Source organism: Schistocerca cancellata, chromosome 2, assembly GCF_023864275.1.
Source record: "Schistocerca cancellata isolate TAMUIC-IGC-003103 chromosome 2, iqSchCanc2.1, whole genome shotgun sequence".
Lineage (NCBI taxonomy): Eukaryota > Metazoa > Arthropoda > Insecta > Orthoptera > Acrididae > Schistocerca > Schistocerca cancellata.
The window spans coordinates 548,236,921-548,257,683 of NC_064627.1; the positions used below are offsets into that span (position 1 = coordinate 548,236,921).

The 20,763-nt window shown below is 39.0% G+C and overlaps 1 protein-coding gene across 5 annotated transcripts in view; it reads right to left on the bottom strand.

Moving 5' to 3' along the window:
* Positions 1–20,763, bottom strand: part of LOC126162129 (mitochondrial dicarboxylate carrier) — an 83,708-nt gene that overhangs the window by 25,532 nt on the left and 37,413 nt on the right. The gene's annotated exons all lie outside the window — the stretch shown is intronic.

Genomic DNA, 20,763 nt, shown 5'->3' on the forward strand with positions numbered 1-20,763 from the left:
GGCTATCTGAAACTACTACACAGATTTAAAATGGGCATTATACTAAGAGATCTTGCAGAATTCTCATTGGGGACACTGTGTTTCTTACACTATTTCCACCCTAATGGTACTCGTGGTTAATAGTAACAATACTGATTTAGGATGAAATCTACAATTCACAATCACAATACTAGGAGTAAAAATGATTTCGTTGTAGGCTAAGCAGCCCTATGTAGGATTCAAATTGGAGTTCTACATTCTGGAGCAAAAGTTTATAACAGGTTGCCAGTGCAAATGAGACAGAAAATTGAAATTCCTCATATATATACAAATTAAATGTTTTTAACCACTCCTATAATTTATCAGAAGATTTTATTTTACATCGGTACAAGTAGTGTTCAATAAGTAACGCAATGCATTTTTTTTTTCCTCGGCCAGTTTAAGTTGAAAGATATGTGGAATTTGTTCTGGCACATCGTGGAACATTCCCACTTCAGCACCTATAGCGACATGAAATTCTGATAGGTGGTGGCGCTACACATAGCCTTCAAATTTGCATCTGTAATGGAGGTATGTTCCAAGCAGAGAGCTGTCACTGAATTTCTTTTTGTGAAAAATTAGCATTATGTCACCACAAAAAGGCAAATGAACTTCTCATTTTCCAGGACAATGCAAGGTCTCACACAAGTCTGTGCACCTGAGAGGAGATCACAAAACTTCATTGGACTGTTCTTCCTCTTCTACACTATAGCCTGGATCTCGCACCTTCCAGCTTCCATCTATTTGGTCCAATGAAGTATGCACTCCATGGGAAGCAGCACATAGATGATAGCAAGGTTATTAATCCAGCAAGACATTGGCTCCAAAGCTGATCATGCAGGCATAAAGGCCCCTCCAATAAGGTGGTGTAAGATCATTGCACTGAATGGAGATTACATTGTAAAATAGGGTTTTGTATCCAAAAGAGTGGGGAATAATATGGTGTATTGGAGTCCTGAATTAAACCAATCTGATTTCATAAAAAATGTGTTGCATTACTTATTAAATGACCTTTGTAATTTTCACTTCTGTAGTGCATACACAGTTCATGGCATCCTGTGTAAAGATATATAAACGCACTGTTTGAAATGTTCAATAAAAGCTGCAGCTGAATCATGCAAGATCACTAGCGGTGACATTTTTCAAAGTAGCTGCTTTTCTCCTAATAAACACTAACTTAAAAGTAATTTTCATAATTATCAGTGTGAGAAGATTTGAACTAATTATAATTTGTTCTTAATATACTTCACAGAAATAGCCTGCTGTGTCTGTCTCTGCCTGTTGATGTGTAACTTGACTCTTTCCACATCCCTTCCTTGTGAGATTTACGGAACATTATGCATGAATTAATCAGTTAATTAATTAAAAGTACAGCATCACCATGCTTCAAACTCTTGACTATATTAGCAAGCTGATATAAGGAGCAGCCATAGACAGAAACACAGGGCTTTGCCTAAGTTCAACTCCAGGGTTAGAAAGACTTCTGGCACCACACTATGCATGCTAAAACTGTCTATAATGTTTCTAGTGACATTAAAGCACGGTAGATCTACACTGCCTGAGACAAAATTGAAGCGACCAGAATACATGTAACTTTGTGCCCTTACACACCATCAGCGAGCATGTAGAAAGACTGAGTTGAAATTCTCTGTGACTGGTTGGTTGGTTTGGGGAAGGAGACCAGACAGCGTGGTCATCGGTCTCATCGGATTAGGGAAGGAAGTCGGCCGTGCCCTTTCAGAGGAACCATCCCGGCATTCGCCTGGAGTGATTTAGGGAAATCACGGAAAACCTAAATCAGGATGGCCGGACGCGGGATTGAACCGTCGTCCTCCTGAATGCGAGTCCAGTGTCTAACCACTGCGCCACCTCGCTCGGTCTGTGACTGGTAGAAGGGACACCAGAGTGGATGCTGTCCATGTTTAGTATTGTTACTAGGCCTGGTAGAGTATATAAGGGATGAAAGCAGTGTCAGCTGCTGAGTGATCACTGTGAAGGGCGTCCAGATGCCACATATTTGAATGAGATGGCATTATCAGCATCTGACAGAGTTTGAAAAGCACCTCATCATTGTAGGACCCCATCTGGCTGCCTGGTTGATTTGTGTGATATCTAGATTTGTTGGGAATTCAGGTGTGGCAATGGCCACATGTTGGACTGCATGTGAACATGAGAGCAGGCATACCCATTGTCAATGTCCAGATTGACCTCATCTGACCACAACAGAGGGTTGTAATATTGTGCATGAAGCACATTGCAACCCCTTCAGATCAGCGCTTGCCATCTGGGAACAAATAATGGTTTCCTTGCAACATTTGGTGTCATTGTACCCCATTGGCAGGAGACTGAAAGCACACCAGCAAGGAAATTACCATCAAACGAGTAGGCTGCTGCTACATCAAAACTCAACATGTGCGGCATGGTGGAGTGACTGGGAAACAAGGACTCCTGAAGAATGGCATCACATTGTGTTCAGCAATGAATTGCGGTATTGCTCTACCTCAAATGACTATTGTTGGGAGTGCACAGCAGAAAACTGAGGAGAGGTCAAATTCTTCCAATGTTTTGGAGAGACACATGGTGTTACTCCTGGAATCGCAATATGGGGAGCCATCAGGTATGACTTCAGGTCATGGCTGGTAATGACTGAAAGAACTCTGGATGCAACATGTTATGTCACAGACATCCTGCATCCTCATGCGTTACTTCTCATGCAGAAGAATTGTGGTGCCATTTTTTAATGTGTGTCTACGAACAGTCTGCATTATATTGATGTACTCCTGTGGCCAGCAAGATCCTGAAATCTCTCCACAACGGAATGTGTGGGACCAGCTTGGACATCAACTCCATCCTTCCTGCACCATTATCCAGGATATCTAGAATGAGCCACAACAGTTGTGGGACAACTTCCCTCAGGAGAGCATACAATGGCTTTATGAAATCCTTCCCAACCAAATCAGTGCATTCATCCAGACCAGATTTGGGGTGAGGGAGCAATGCTATACTGGTGAGTTGGGTCACACTACCAAATTCTTTCAAAATTGACTTCATTTTGTAATCACTGAAACAGGGTGTATACGTGGACAAGGAAAAAAAATTCCCGGATTTTTCCCGGTTAAAAATACACTTTCTCCCGGATGAAAACACACCTTTTCCTGTTAAGTGACAGTATACTCTTCCTCGGCACTGTAAAAGTCATCAATCCTTTGAATGTTTATGGTTTTATATACCGACATATAATTTCCCGGCACTTTAGAAAACGAAACTTAGGACGAAAAACACGTTCTGAAAGACCTTTGATGTGCAGCAACATGTTCGCTGCATATTTTCGTATTACGAAGGTATAAATTTGAATTCCACCAAATAACGCATGTCACTTTCCGAAGCATTGAAAACTGAGACTGCGATGCCCTTTTGTAAGCGTCACAGCTCATTCACGTGATCTCGCCAGCTGATGACAGCAATAGGACACGTGATGTAGTCAGCCAATAGCAAGATCACTCTTAAGTAGCGCGAATACACAAATAAGAAAAGTTAACGGCTTAAATATATATACATAGCATTCACATATAATATTGGTCTCGAAGATTAATAAGTTGGAAGAGAAGCTAAGCTTCCACATATAATTTTGATCTTTTTTGCGCTTGTTGCACTTGAAGATACACACACAAATGTGCCAGTAAAATTTTTAATAACGACGCAAATGTCTTATCTTCTGGACTCGAAATACTTCTAAATGGTCGTCCTCAAAGAGTTGATTTTTAAATGAGAGTCAAATGCTTTGTGATTTAAGAAATTCATTGTACATTCTCGCAAATAATTTATCTTGCGTGAAAGGAAATCTGCTTTTAATGTAACGCTTTTCAAACCACCATTCGCAATATTTTCCCGCCACCTGTTAGAAATAGGTTCGTTTCAGCAGTTGCAAGAAAGCACCAGATAACTGGCGTCACCGCGCTTGCGCAGCTACGATGACGCAGGAAGCCCATATATTAGTACGTGTAAAACATTAAAAGATCTTACATATGTCATAAAAGAAACAAGACATCAAAGGATACTTCAAGAGCGTCGGGATTTCGCGAACCATACTAAAGTGCATAATTCAGCTTAAAATGCACATCCGTATGTAAATTTTCTTGGAGTACCAGTGGTTCTTTATTATAGCATAATGCCATACGTGCACTTTAAATGAAGCGAACAGTTGAAACTAGCCTAGTGTGAAATTAAACACTTCGTTTCAAATAAATTTACTGCCTCAGTAGAAAGGATTAATAAAAGCCAAATCTCTTTAGCAAATTAGCAAAAATAACTTCATTTTTCTGTAAGGCGATTAATGCTTGACGGTCAAAGGTGGAAATAAAATCTGAAATCATTAACATATTTTGGCCTGCCGTAATTATGCGAACGTATTTTAAATCATTTGATAGCTCCCGGCCACAAAAATCCGTTTTGTTATCATTTAACGTGAGAGCAATAAACGAAGAGAAAACAACAAAATCACTGAACGTAAACACAGGTCACGTGGAGACGACCCACCTCCCCACCACAACTCTGACTGTTCTGTGCATCATCCCCGGATCTATATTTCCGAACCGGGGCAATTTAAGTAGTGGCGCCCAGCCACACTTCCGAAACCAGAAGCGGGAGAAGGTACTACTCATACGCGACTCAACAGCGCATGCGCAAGAGCCCGCCCGCAACTGCTCAAACGAACAGTTGTCACGTCACGCTCATCGGTGGCAATTTGTTGTTATAAAGCATTGCATAGTGTTCCTAAAGCCTTTGACACACTTTACTGTTGGCAGACGCTTGTACGAGCACTGTTTTGTTGTTGTATACGGCGCATTTCTTTTGCAACTTAAGTTTTATTTTCGTTTTTTTTTTCCGTTCATGTTTTGTTGCTGCAGTATCATTCTGCAGTAGCGGGATACAATAATTCCTTTGTTAGAGTATTGGTTCTTACAAGTCAAAATCACAAAAATTTAACTGAAAACTAAATCAATGAAAAACTCCCGGAATTCTAAACAATTCCCGGGTTTTCCAGGTTTTCTCCCGGATGGAAAAATTCCCGGGTTTTTTCCCGGATCTCGTGGTTATCCCGGGTCGTATACACCCTGTGAAATAACATTGCACAGCCTCTTAAACTGTAAATTTTTATTTTGTTTCCTCCTAACCTTCCAGGTGCTTTGGTGGTTTTTTTTTTTTTTTTTTTTTTTTTTTTTTTTTTTTTTTTTTTGTCATCCAATAAATTGTCCTGGTTGTTTCACATGCACATGCCACCATTCACATGAGGCTTCATGGCAGCGTAGCAGAATTATACATTTTTCAAGTTTTGAAAATCTGAGGCACTTATCAGCTTTAAAAAATTAGTGAATAGTGAATGAATCAGGGGGCTGTGAAATGTGTAAGTAATAATGAAAACACTTGCCCCATGTACCAAAATGATGTTATATTTCATCAATCCCTTTCTATGAAATATTACAATGTACGTTAGAAACTGACTTTAACCATATTTCTTCAGCCCATACACAATAAATTAACTGCATCTTGCTCATCCATGTCTGGAAAATGTTCATCTTAAAGTGATTACAGGCATTATTAAAAAAAAAAATTACACAATTTTAAAGGACTTAAGCAACATAAACGGTAAAAAGAATTCACTTCTGAAGTTCGATGTATGGTATGAAATCTAGTTACAAACCTTAAATGAAGAAATACAGCATCTGCACTGAGTCCAATACAAAGTTTTGAATGATTGCATTAACACTTTAGCTCCCACAGACATGCTTGCTATTAGTCGTGCTGGGCTTAGTCATTATCACTTAATGTTTCTACCTGCAATAAGTAGCCTGTGTCTGAGCATCTAGCTGGGTTACTCAAATGGTCTGCCTTGCCCTGTGTTGAACATTTCTGGAGGGAATTTTGCACTCTCCCCTTATGTTGGTCTAAGTTTAGCCACCACTGAGACAAAAATTATTTTAGGTGTAAAAATTAGTTTCAGACTTTGAAGCTCCTCTGCAAATTTATGGATGTCACAAATTCAAAGAGATGAAAATATGGTTATTCCTGCAGAGTTTATGATATTATTTTGGTAAAACATTCTAATAGTTGCTAATACCTTCAAATTCTTTGGAAGAAGTATCAATTACATCACTTGTTATGCAAAATCAAACAATGGAAATTCCAGGGTGGAATAACAACGATATTATGAAATGGATAGACTGCTTTCACCACATTGAGGAGGAGCAGACAGGTACAATGAAAGGAAAAAACTATCAGTCTTTTTATTGTGCCTGTCTGTGAATCAATGCTGATAGCTTGTTGAAATATAAGACTGTAGTGTTATACTTGCTGTTATAGACAGCTTAGGGTTGTTGCTTTTAGAAACTGTAGAGGACTTACCAGTTAATCAACACTTAATCATTCATACTCACTGTCGTTCTTTGTGAGTGTCTTAATGATCTCCTGCTCAGTGCAACAATGATGCATTGTCATTTGCTTTGTAGAACAGAATACAAGAGAAACAGAATGATGGCAATCCTGACGAATGGTAATACATGAAGTGCAGCAAAATGAGATCACAACAGACATATCTATCCAAAAGCAACTTAACAGCCAGAACTGTGGAAAGTTACTGAGATACAGGGCAGAAAGTCTGCTGTACACTTTAACTCAACATCATTCAGATACCTGTATGTGGTGCAACTACATTCATTATTAACACTCAGGGGTCAGTAAGGAATCCTAGACAGCTCATCAATAGCAATGAAATAAAGCGCAGAAGCCATGCTTACACTTGTCTGCAACACCTGGGGAACAGCAAAGCATGATGAATTAGTATGTCAATAGTAGACAAAGAGTATTTACAGTTAAAAATGAGTTACAGAAATAGAATGATAGTGGAAATTCCAGGATAGAAACAATAAACAAAAAGAGAAAAGACAATCACTTATTTGCAGTTGACTGATATATAGCATAGAGATGCACATACCAACAGAAAATTTCACTAGTTAGTGAGTAAGGTACCAATCTTTTTCCAAGTATTCACTTACTCACACCCCTCGCTCCCATTCTCATTCTCTCTCTCTCTCTCTCTCTCTCTCTCTCTCTCTCTCTCTCTCTCTCTCACACACACACACACACACACACAGATATATATATACATATCTAAAAACCCCTCCAGTTCCCCCGTGTCAGAACCACAAACACCTAAACTGATTTCCCTGCAGTAAATGTGGTATATATCTGTGTGAGAGAGAACAGAAAAGACTAGAACAGAAGTTTATTGTCTCGTAACATAAAATTTTTAGTCATTGACTTAAAGTACAGGAGACTCGTCAAAACACAAAAACTGGTTTACGATTTTCCTTATAGCAGTAATATAATGTACTGCACTTATTAATTAATTAATTAAGCAATTAATAATGTTTCTTCAAAAGTAACAACCTTTTAAAATTTTACAGCACTAAGTACTTGCTCTCTTCTACTCAAATCTACAGGTTGTCATTCATGAATTCTTCTACTGAACTTCCACAGATTTTTTAGAAGTGGGAGACATGATTTTCTTCACCCAACATTATGCATATTTCTAATGATGATTTTCCAAAGTTTTAATATTCAACACACATGGTTTGAATTATCCCAAAATACAATTCCATACCTAATTACTGGCTCAAAGTAGCTGTAATATATTACTTTTCTTATGCCCATACTGGTAGCATTGTACAATGTTCTTGTTGCAAATGCTAGGCTATTTAATTTATTTTCAAGGTACTGTAGGTGTGAGTCCCATGATAAATTTTTATCCAGTTGCATTCCTCGGAATTTCACACAGCTAGCTTCCAGCAAATCCTGGCTTCTGTGACTGACCTGAGTCTCATTTAATTTTTTGCTTGTTTTGTTTTGAACTGCATTAACTGAGTATTTTCCATGTTTAATTTTAACACATTTACATCAAATCAGGTATCTAGTTTTAGAGAGCACTTAACTGAGAAAAGATAAAAAAGTTTTAATTCATCACATATAATAAAATGACATAAGAAATGAGTTTATGTGGTCCATTCTATATTGTTTCATCACAGCATAATCCCAGCATGCTGATTCCAACAGTCACTGAGTGATAATATAGAAAAATGCTGTGAATGAATTACACAACTATCTCATTTGAGAATATCACAGAACGTAACAGTATTACTCCATAAATAAGAAATTTTGCTAAAGAACTTAAATGAATGGTACAGCATAACTGTGTAAGACAGGGGTTTCAAAATGGCTAGATGAGCTATTCTTGCTGACGTTTTGTAAAACAAAATATGGAACAAGGCCCAATGATCAATTGTTGCTGCCTTTTATGTTTTGACAAAGAACAACACGGACAAACTACAACGAACAATATACTGCTATTTACTTCACATAGAGACTTGCCACTGAACAGATCAACAGTAAGGGAAACAACTGGAAACAATGATAGTATGGAAACATCAAAACGAAATCTTATGTTGGTTAGGCATCACATTTCATGAGTTAAGAGGGCAGATGGCATAGCTATTAACCACAGAATGTACAAGCAACTGAAAATTTCTTTATATGTTTGCATAGTTCAATTTGAGGAATCACAGAGAAAAAAATAACCTTGCCTCACCATCATTTCCCAAAGCCATCAACATGCAAATTAACCTTATATCTGCAGAAAGAACTGCAGAGAACTACAGTCCACCATCTAAAAACTGATCCCAACCTTACAATCCTACCTCCCATCAAAGCCTCCACCACCGTTGTTTTGAACCGCAAGGATTACCTGGCGGAAGGACACTGTCAGCTGTCAGATACTTCCATCTACAAACCTTGCCACAGTGACCCAATTCCAGTAACCCAGCAGGATCTACAGTCACTACTCAAATCCTTAGGCCCATCCCAGAACCTCTCCCCAGAGTCCATCTCTCTACTGACCCCTACCATTCCCAAAACTCCCACCTTCTACATGCTTCCTAAAGTCCATAAACCCAACTACCCAGGATGACCCATTGTGGCTGGTTACTGTGCCCCCACTGAGAGAATCTCTGCTCTCATAGACCAACACCTTCAACCTATTATCTGGAACCTGTCTTCCTATATAAAAGATACCAATCATTTCCTCCACTGACTTTCCACAGTTCCTGTCCCTTTACCACACGGTGCCCTGCTCATCACTAGTGATGCCACCTCCCTGTACACTAACATTCCTAGTGCCCATGGTCTTACTGCTATTGAACACTACCTTTCCAGACACCCTATGGATTTCAAACCAACAACCTCCTTCCTAGCCGCCATGACCAACTATATCCTCACCCACAATTACTTCTCCTTCGAAGGCATTACCTACAAACAACTCCGGGGTACGGCTATGGGCACCCGCATGGCACCATCCTAATCTATTCATGGACCATCTAGAGAAATCCTTCCTAAAAACCCAGAATCCTAAACCCCTCATCTGGTGCAGATTCACTGCTGACATCTTTGCTGTCTGGATTGAAGGTGAGCACACACTATCTAAATTCCTCCAGAACCTCAACAACTTCTCCCCCATTTGCTTCACCTGGTCCTACTCAACCCAACAAGTCACCTTCCTAGATTTTGACATCCACCTCAGAGATGGCCTCCATCCATATCAAACCCACTAACCACCAGCAATACCTCCACTTTGACAACTGCCACCCATTCCATACCAAGAAGTCTCTCCTATACAGAATAGCCACCCATGGTCGTCGTATCTGCAGTGAGAAGCAGTCCCTCTCAAAATATACTGATGGTCTCACTGAAGCCATCACCGACCATAATTATCCTCCCAACCTAGTACAAAAACAAATCTCCCGTGCCTTATCTCTCCAGTCTCCCAACACCTCCCAAAGTCTCAAAGTCCTGCCACAGAGGAGCATCCCCCACATAACACAGTACCATCCAGGACTGGAGCAACTGACTTACATTCTCTTCCAGGGTTTCGATTACCTCTTGTCATGCCTTGAAATGATGAATATCCTGCCCACTACCCTTCCCACCCATCCTACCATGGTATTCCACCGTCCACTGAACCTACACAATATACTCATCCATCCTTACACAACCCCTGCTCCCAATCTCTTCCCTCATGGCTCATACTCCTGTAATAGATGTAGATGCAAGACCTGTCCCATACATCATCCTACCACCACCTACTCCAGTCCGGTCACTAATATCACCTATCCCATCAAAGGCAGGGCTACCTGTGAAACCAGTCATGTGATTTACAAACTAAGCTGTAACTACTGTGCTGCATTCTATGTAGGCATGACAACCAACAAGCTGTCTGGCCACACGAATGGCCACCGACAAACTGTGGCCAAAAAACAAGTGCACCACCCTGTTGCTGAACACGCTGCCAAACATGATATCCCTCATCTCAATAACTGCTTCACAGCCTGTGCCATGTGGATCCTTCCCACCAACACCAGCTTTTCTGAACTGCACAGGTGGGGACTTTCCCTGCAATACATCCTACGTTCCTGTAACCCTCCTGGCCTCAACCTTCGTTAGTCACTGTCCTCACCCATCCAGGCCCCTCCCAGTTCCCAATCCAGCACTACACAACCATCATTTCACCGCCACACCCAGTCTTTTAATTTCTTTTTATTTATCTCCTTTCCACTACTTACACACCCTCCCCATCCCCTCTCCACCTTTGCTTCTGCCCTCCATCTAAATTGCAGCACTTCACTGTTCACCACCCCCACCATACTATCCCATCCCCTCCCTGCTCCAGCCTCCTCCTTACCCCCCATTGAGTCACCACTCCCATCATGCACTGAAGCTGCTTCTCACAGTGTGGTTTCAGTTATCTGAGGCTGCAGACGTGTGTGCAAGTTGTGTGTGTGTGTGTGTGTGTGTGTGTGTGTGTGTGTGTGTGTATTGCAGACAAAGGCCTTAATGGCCGAAAGCTATATTTGTGTGAATATCTTTGTTGTGCCTATTGCGTCTCTGCATCTCCACTATACGGTGAGTAGCAACTTTCCTTCTCTAATATTGTTACATTCCATCCTGGATTTTCCATTGTTTGACATATAACATTACAAATATGGAACTTGGGAATGTTAACTCCAATAATTCTACTAATGATGAGTATAGAATACTCGGTGAGACAAGTACAGTTTGTTCACAAAGTTCTGAATGATTTTTCAGGAAGGTATGGGAAGAGGATGAAATAAGCTCCATCCACAGACCTGCGGCACATCGATGTGACAGTGTTGGGGGAGCAAGCCACACATTCATCATGCAGTGCTGACACACTAAATGTGTTTACTGATTTGGCATGGCAGGGCAAAGCAATCACTTCACAACAGCTAAAGTACACGTGGGTACTATATTGCCTGACTGCCATTGTTAGTAATGGCTAGACAAAAAACATAAGCAAGCCAAAGTTGACAGACTTCTACTGACTTCAGTCAGTCAAGAACTAGGGACCATTGGTTGAGGATGTTTTGTGCAAATAACAGTGAAAGTACTGACACTATTGATCAATTTGTAACTGATTTGAGACTTAACTTGGTATTTTGAAAGGTGCTAACATTTGGCTATATTATGTGGAAAAAACCCTAATGATATGCCGAGAGAAAAAAATGCAAAGAAGGTAGGTAAAAGGTATGGTACAGTATAGTAAGCAAGGTACAAGGAAGGATGTCATAAATGACTTATTCTCAAAAAAGAAGGAACAGATTCCAACACCAAGTATAAGGAAAAACAGGATTTTAATGGCTATGTCTGCTTTGATACTAAGTTAACGTTCAATATTAAGTATTAGTCTTTAAATTTAGAATAGAAAGGGCAGATGGTTTACACCATGAACAATGTCATTAAATCCTTAAAACGATGATACCAAAGTCTTTCCTTACATGAAAAGAATTTATAACAAAACTTTTTTTAAAAACTCTGAAGGGTTTAGCACAGCTGTTTCCAAAATTCTTAGTACTGAGGAAACAAACACAGTACTTCAACTCCTGTGTAAGATTTGGGGAGTGGCTGATTTTATTTTGAAAAAACTGTTTTGTGAAAACAGGAACATTACATTATTTTTTGTTACCAGGCAGAAGAACAAAATAATTTTATATCCAAAACCACCAGTGAAAATTCAATGAACTGGTGCAATGAGAAGAGTATATGTCTTGAGGTAGGACAGACCTAGCATTTTCAGGTCTAGATTTTAGGCAAAACTAAAACAGAAATGAGGTTGTAACAACAACAACTCTGTACTATTGTACATATAAGTAATTCTTTTCATCTGATTTTATAATAAACTTGTGTAGTTGATGTTGATTCCATTTCTTTTTGTTTCATGCCATTACGTTAAGAAAACTGTAAATAAGTTTCAATGTGAATATTAATGTTTACATCAAATGTCAAGTAATATTGTAATAGAATTGAAATGTAACAAATGTTGAAACTGTTGTAAGATGTTTAAAATTGTAACTGTGTGTCTGGTCCATACGTAGGCAATGTGTTAGGATATGTAGAATGCAAAACCTCGGGTGAATACCCGGTCCGTCAGGGAGTGGTAAAAGGTGGATGGCAGACGAGCAAGGGAAAATGCACACGGGTACTGCACGGCACAACGGGCACAGTAGTAGTTGGAGTTTGGCATTGGTTTGAGCAACACCTTCTGAAGCGAGGAGGCTCTCCTGGAAGACATAACTTCACTGAGCCATGGGTATGCCCTTCCAATGCCCACACAGCATGGCAAAATTCCATAGGCACTAAATGGAAAAGTACTGTGACACTAAGAAGAATTAAAGTGCCGATACGTCAAGAGCCACAGCTGTGGTTGTATGTGTGCTCTGTGCCTCGCCATCTTGCCGCCCATCAACCGCTGCATCAATACTAGCAGGTTGAAACTTTTAGTACTGTATTCGTATGGATCAGAGAGTGAACTGTGTTTGTTTGGTGCAATAATAACCTAAATTTTACCAGAACTTTTCCTTCATTTAATTATCCTCACAACTAACCTAGACAGGGTCCTTTCCAAATGTTGTGCCATCTGATTGTCCCGAAATTGAAAATTAAAAATAGTGTTAATAATAATTATTTGCAGAACTAGCTATATTAGAATGGTGTTTAAAGAAATGTTTTGTTAATGAACCTGTAAATGAATAGTGAAGGTCTAACGAAGTCGAAAGATAACTTTAGTATTGATATAGTAATGAAATTTATTATTTCGAGACAGATTTAAAGGCATTTAAATGAGCAGTAAATAAGATGAAAAGAGTAGTAACTTATATACTGGAAATCTTGAATGAATAATAAATTCAGTAATTTTTTTTTTTTTAAATACAACGATCATAACAGTTTCAGGGTCCCCTCCCCTCATTCATTTGAATTCTGAAGTGTGCTTAATTGGTTTGACAAGCAAAAGTTAAAGTTAATATAAAAGTCAAAATTTATCAGTGTTTTATCTTTATCAAAATTGACATTTTGTGTGTGGCATGAAAGTACAATTTCTAGGGTAACCTATGCCCAATTTTAATCAGATCAATAGACAGTATAGAAACTATCAGTTCAATAGATTTTTTGGTTCTAAAATTCTACTATATTATGCAGTGTTACAACTTGTTGTTTTGCATGAATATATACCAACTTGTACAGGGAAGAAACTCAGTTAATGCCTAATTAGGCTGGCGACCATATTATTGTCACATTGGTAGCATCTTCTGGTTTGCTTTTGATCCATCTTGATGTGCGATTGCATTTCAAACTTACTTGACGGATCAATGTTATTACAGAGTGGATGTAAGTCTGATCTGCCACCATTCAGGTACACGCGGTCGATATCTATGCAAAAATCCTTTCTCATAGGGAGAATCCCACTCACTTACCATAGCACAGGCTTTAACAAGTACTGTGTCAGGGATTACACGGCGGCCTGTACCCAAGGTTGTCTACATAAAATAATGTGAGCATTTTACTGGAGAATGTATTGCAGCACCGAAGTTGTAGTAAAATTGATGAATGCACTTGCACATTTCTAATTTTTGTATAGTTTTTGGACAGTGACTCTAGTGGGAGTTGGGTATTTTAAAGCTCCTTTGCAAACACAGAACTGAGTGAATTCAGTTATTGATGGTCTTTGCTGGGAAAATAAGTTTTTTGAGCTGAAAACAATGTAAAGCTCTCTGAGCAGGTATTTTCTTAAGGAAGTTTCACTGATGCTGTTCCCTACAGTATACGTGATGTTTCTTTAAGGAGTGTGAAATCTGTGAAGGAACTTTGTGAAGCATTTTCTTGGGAGTGCCAATTAAACATGGGTATCTGAATTATACATGCTTATGGAGAGTACAATATATCCTAGAAATTATATTGACGGAACTCCCAGGGAGCCCTGAGCGAATCAAGGGAAAGTTACATATCCCAGTTGAATAGGGTCTATCTCAATCTAGAGACATGCTTTGCTGTAATCATTGACTTTTTCTGTTTATAGTAGGATAAACTAATACTACAGTATACATCTTTGACACATTAATGCAGAGGGTGTCAAGAAATGGGCTAAGTGTAAAATACATTCATTTTGCACATTTATTTACATATACAGGATATTTCAAAACTAGAGGGCACAATTAGAGGTATGTGTTCCTCATAGGTAGAAAATAAATTAAGTTTATTAAAACATGTGCCCAGAAATGTTTGGTTTCCTAGTTATGGCCTTCAAAGCAATGACAATCAGTGGAATATTTTTCATCCCAGGGGCAGCTGCTGTGACAGACGATAATAATGGGACAGTTAATTTCAAGATGAAGGGTATACTAAGTACTTTGTTTGGCATTTGACATGTACTCAGATCTGAAGCTGGTAAGTGTGATAAGGTGGATGGCAATGGCTTTGGCTCATCATTTGTATCAGGAGAGGTACCAACAGTATTACTGTTCAGATCAGAAAATGTCTCCACTGCCATCCGTGTGCTCATCTGGTAAGGAGATGGTATGACCAGGATCTACAACTGCTGATATATTGATTCGGAAGGGGTGGGGGGTCTGGATTCCATGCACACATCTCCTTCTATCAGAACACAAGGGTTAGTGTTGCAAGTTAATGTTCCTCACACAACTTTCTGGAGACTGCCGCGATAGAAAAAGTTGTATCCTTATCATTTGCTACATGTACAGGCCCTGCCGCCTGTGGCTGGATATCTTTCCAGTCTCCCACCATCTTCCAAAGTCTAACTGTCTGGCCACAGAGGAGCACTCCTCTCATAACTCAGTACCACCCACAGCTGGAGCAACTGAATTACATTCTCCACCAGGGTTTCAACTACCTCTCGTAGGGCCCTGAAATGATAATATCTTTCCCACTATCCTCCCCCCCCCCCTCTTTCTCACAGTGGTATTCCACCATCCACTGAACCTACACAATGTACTTGTCCATCCCTACTCAACCCCTGCTTCCCAACCCCTTACCTCACGGCTCATATCTCTGCAACAGACCTAGATGCAAGACCTATCCAATACACCCTCCCACCACCAGCTACTCCAGTATGGTCACAAACATCACCTATCCCATCAAAGGCAAGGCTACATGTGAAATCAGTCATGTGATCTACAAGCTAAGCTGCAACCATTGTGCTTCATTCTATGTGGGAATGACAACCAACAAGCTGTCTGTCCGCATGAATGGCTATCTACAAACTGTGGCCAGAAAACAAGTGGATCACCCTGCTGCAGAGCATGCTGCCCAACACAAAATCCTTCATTTCAATGACTGCTTCACAGCCTGTGCCATATGGACCCTTAGCACCAACACCAGCTTTTCTGAATTGCGCAGGTGTGAATTTTCCCTTATTTTCCCTGTGATATATCCTACATTCCCATAACCCTCCTGGCCTCAACCTTCGTTAGTCATTGGCCTCACCCATCCAGCCCCTTCCCTGTTGCCATTCCAGCACTAAACAGCCCTCATTCCACCATCACACCCAGTCTTTTTACTTCTCTTCTTTTCCACTAACCCCCCCCCCCCCCTCCCCCTGCCCTCTGTCTAATCTCCCAACTACACATAGCTACCCTACCCTCTCTCCACCTCATCTCTGCATGCTCCAAGTAGCACCTCACTGTCTTCCACCCCCACCCCTACCCTACAACTCAACCCCTCCCCACCCCAGCCTCCTCCGTTCCACCACCCAGTCGCCACTCCCATCCTGCACTGGTGCTGCGGCTCGCAGTGTGGCTTCAGTTGCCAGAGACTGCATCGTGTGTGTGTGTGTGTGTGTGTGTGTGTGTGTGTGTGTGTGTGTGTGTGTGTGTGTGTGTCTCGTCTATTTTCGATGAAGATCCTGCCACAAGCTTCTTTGTGACAGTCTTTTTGTTGTGCCTATCTGCTACCCATCATCTCCGCTGTAGGGTGAGTAGATGAGTAGCAACTTTCCTTCCATAATATTGTTAAAAATCTTAACTATCAGATACTAGAAGATCGACGTCAACAATCCCACAAAAGTCTACTTACAAAGTTTCAATACCCAGCATTAAGTGATGAATCTACAAGCTTATTATAATCCCCTAGATATTACTATTGTAGGGACACTGAAGAGAAGATTAGATTAATCACAATGTGAAAAGAAGTATTTAAGTGATCATTCTTCCCATGCTTCATAAAGCAAATGGTATGGAAAGAAGCCCTAATATGTGGTACAACAGGAAGTACCCAGTGCTGTGCATCTAACAATTGTTTGCAGGATATAAATGTAGAAGCAAATGAAACAGTATCTGCCATGTTTGTATAAGCATCTAATATGACAGCTCAAGTAACCTGTAGTACATTATTTTGTTTACTTAATAATTTAAGGAAGCACATTTTTTTTACTTTACAGGCAAAAGAAAAATTGTATTCTGATAGGAATGTCTTGTGGTTACATGGTGGTTATGTGTTACTAAATAATAATAGGTAGATAGCCTGTTATTTATAAATAAGTTGAACACACATTTGATTTTAGAACTAGCACTGTGGCTAGCTAGTTCTATCTCATTGTCAGCCATGCAGTTTTTGAGTAAATAGGGAGGATGAGAGAAAAATTATTTACTACTTCTTAAAATTTCTTCGTACCATGCATTTAGTTCACTATGGGATTTTAATCACAAGAAATGTTTCCAAGTATCTATTCCACAGCATGAGCAGTGGATTACTTGAAACTGTTGGTGGTCACCTACCCCTTTTCATCAAGTTCTTAACAACTAATGTCCAAGCAATACTTAAAAAAATTCAGCAGAATGAGGGATATTACCTACTTCTTTCTTTTTTCTTTCAAGTTTTTCTTCTATCCAATGGTGTGTATCTTCTTCTTTTCCCCCTTATGTGACATTCTGAACAGAAACTGCTATTCCTCTTTTCACTGAATACAAACTGAATTGTTGACCCTCGTTGGATCTGTGGCACAGAGGCTTGAAAATAAGACATTTTACTCAGTGAGACTACTGTTGTTAAATATTGGACTTCAAAATATTTGTCGACTAATTCTCATCTCGATTCAAATTTACTTACATCATATAAATAAATTAGCAAAAGATTGGTCAGCCATACTATTTGTGGGGACATATATAAAATACAAAAAGTAACTAAAAAGAAAATTATTTTAAACAGTTCCAAATTATATAAGTTTTTTCGAGCAAAGAGTGTAAACCAAGGTGAGGAGTGAGTCATGAAGTAGAAAGTGTCACTATCAAAATGGTGTTTGGTTTAATTAGATTTCATACTAAAAACATGGCATAAACTCCCACAAGTGGTGAATACAATGTGATCAAGAAGGTGCAATAGAAAAAGAAACCACTGTGGACAATGCCTTCAAAAATGCTGCAGCTCTGAGGATACTTGAAATGGACAAGGTCTGAGTCAAACTACCGCCATTCTGGGTTGAAAAATCAGATATTCGGTTCTGTCAAGCTGATGCACAGTCGCATACTGCCAGCTTAAAAACTCAAACTGTGAAGTTCCACTACTTATTAGCACAACTGGAGCCACAAATTGTTGAAAACATCTGGGATTTGATTGCCTTTTCTAAGTCACGTAGACATTCCTTAGCTAAAGAGAGACTGTTAACATTGCTTTGGGAGAGTGGATAGTGCCAAGTAGAAAGGTATTCATAGATCTGCAATTGGGCAATTTGCAAGAAAAAATATGTATGACAATATTCTGAAAACATTATAGTTAGACACACTTCCTGGCCATGTTCAAAGCATTTCAACTATATCTGAAGAAATTTTAGATAAATTGGTTGTCATGGCAAATCGACTGTAGCATATGGCATCAGTTAATGATATTCAATCAATTCTGTCACAGAAATTGTCATCGGCTGTAGATTATACAGTGCAGTTACATAAATTGCTTATTTGTCAAAGATTATAATTCAGAGAAATTGTTTTTGGTATACATTGGAGTGGATACCTCTGTCCTTCCACAATCAAAAATAACAAAATAAAACTGGCTGAATATAAACTGGAAAGCAAACGTTAACTGATGACAACATCCAGTTGAAACTGAAAAGGAACGTAATATGTACTGAAGAAACTAATTCAGTTAATTCCATTTGTATCTCTTGCACATTTACTCAAATTTTAAAAAGATTACCTGAGTTAACAGGTTAACTGGTTCTCAAATTCCAACCCATGGCTCAAAATTGCTGAACATTTACCTTGGATTATGATGTAATTTTTAATGGGCACTTATTGTTGCAGGCACTTCAGAAGGTGTCTTAGGTACCTATTCTTTTCATTATTTTCATTTCCTAGTTGATGTCAAAAGCAAAATGTTAACTGATGACAACATTCAGTTGACGCTGAAAAGGAACGTAATATGTACTGAAGAAACTAATTCAGTTAATTCCATTTGTATCTCTTGCACATTTACTCAAATTTTAAAAAGATTACCTGAGTTAACAAAACTCTGTGCCATGCAAAAAGTGAAAGTTGATGTTAAGCATTACATCACAATATCTAGTTGCCATCCAGTCTTCTGTGAGCACCATGGATTAGATGCAAGCAAATTGTATATTGCAAAGCAAAAATTCTAGTACATCTTAAACCACAACATTATTCAACCATCTGAATCGTTGTGGGCCAGTCCATTACATATGGTTACAATATCAGATGGTCACTGGTGCATTTGTGGAGGTTGTCACCATCTAGATAACTGCACTCTCCTAGAAATATGTACAGTTCCACAAACAGATGATGTGGACTTAAACCTACATGTCCAGAAGGTATTTTTGAAGGTAGATCTCTTTAAAGCTACTACCACATTCCACTTACAGAAGAAGATAAAAGATAAACAAAAACCAGCAATCATCACTCCATTTGGCCTTTATGAACTTATATTAAAAATGAACTAACTCCTCCAGCTGTTTTTAAGGTGTCGATTTTATTTTGGCAACTAGTTTCAATGTTGTAACGTCATCTTCAGGCCCATACACTTGTTGATGTCAGCATGCGGATGATCCTAAAAGTCGGTATGGACTTCTAGTATCAACTGCACACAGTTTTTTACTATATTTAAGAAAAAATTATTAAATGTATTTGCTACCTGAGACTCACCATTTATAGCCCTTCCATTCAGTTCAACAGTGATGTTATCCTGTTCCGTAACTAGTTGTCCTGTCTCTCATTTCACTAAATTTATAGCCGTACGTCTGTTGTCAGAACTGCTTATTCCTGACATGAAGTGCACACTCCCAGGTTTTTTAATAAGCTTTCATAATAATTCTGAGTAGTTTTTGTAGTGTGCAACCACTGCAGGACATCTGCTTGTTTTGCCAACAGATGAAATCCCCTCTTCCTTTCACAAGATACTTTAATTCCTCTAGTGATCCATGTTTTTTACATGGCTGTTTAGTGTCCTTTCTGATTAGCTTATGTGGAAAGCTATGTTCAAATAATGGTATGAATTTATCATGGAAAAAGATTAAATTCTGTATTTGGTTCATTATAAATTTCAACCCAGGCCATCTCTTGTAAACTGTTTTTAAAAACATTTCTCTTGGGTTCATTGATTATTTTAAATGCTTTCCATTGAGGAGTATCCATGCTGTAAGGCAGTATGTTGTTTATCCTGTCTAACTACATATCATGATCAGAGGGAGCATCTGTTACTAGCTAAACAGTTATTTTCTTGCTTTGAGCTACACACACAAAAAGAAACACACACATCATCAATTAGGATTCTGATGCCTTCATCCATCTGTGTTGAAAAGTTAATTACCGTGATCAAATTGAAGGATCCAAGTAAGGCTTCCAGATAATTTTTCCAATCAGAGTCCTTTAGAAAATCTACATCGAAATCACCACAAACTGCTGTTTGCTGCTGTCTGTAGTAAGGAATGCAGATTCCTCATAAATAGTTCAAAATTTCACAGTTGGGATCTATATACAGTTACAATTAAAAGTGAACTATTTTTTGGTATTAATTCACAGGTGCACAGTTCTATGTGCTAATCACTAAAAATCTACTTGCCTCAATGTTTTTGAACTTGTGTTCTGACTTAATTATATAACACACACAGAGTGTAAACAAAGGTGAGAAGTGAGCTTGAAATAAAAGTGTTGCAATCAAAACACTGTTTGGCTTAATTAGATTTGTATGAAATATATGGAATAAGTTCTCACACTACTCATATGGACACAAACGAAGAATGACTCAAGTAGAGTAGAAAACACAGAACTGCATTTCAACATATGGAATGTGTGTGGGAAGCCAATATTACTCCTCAGCAAAAAT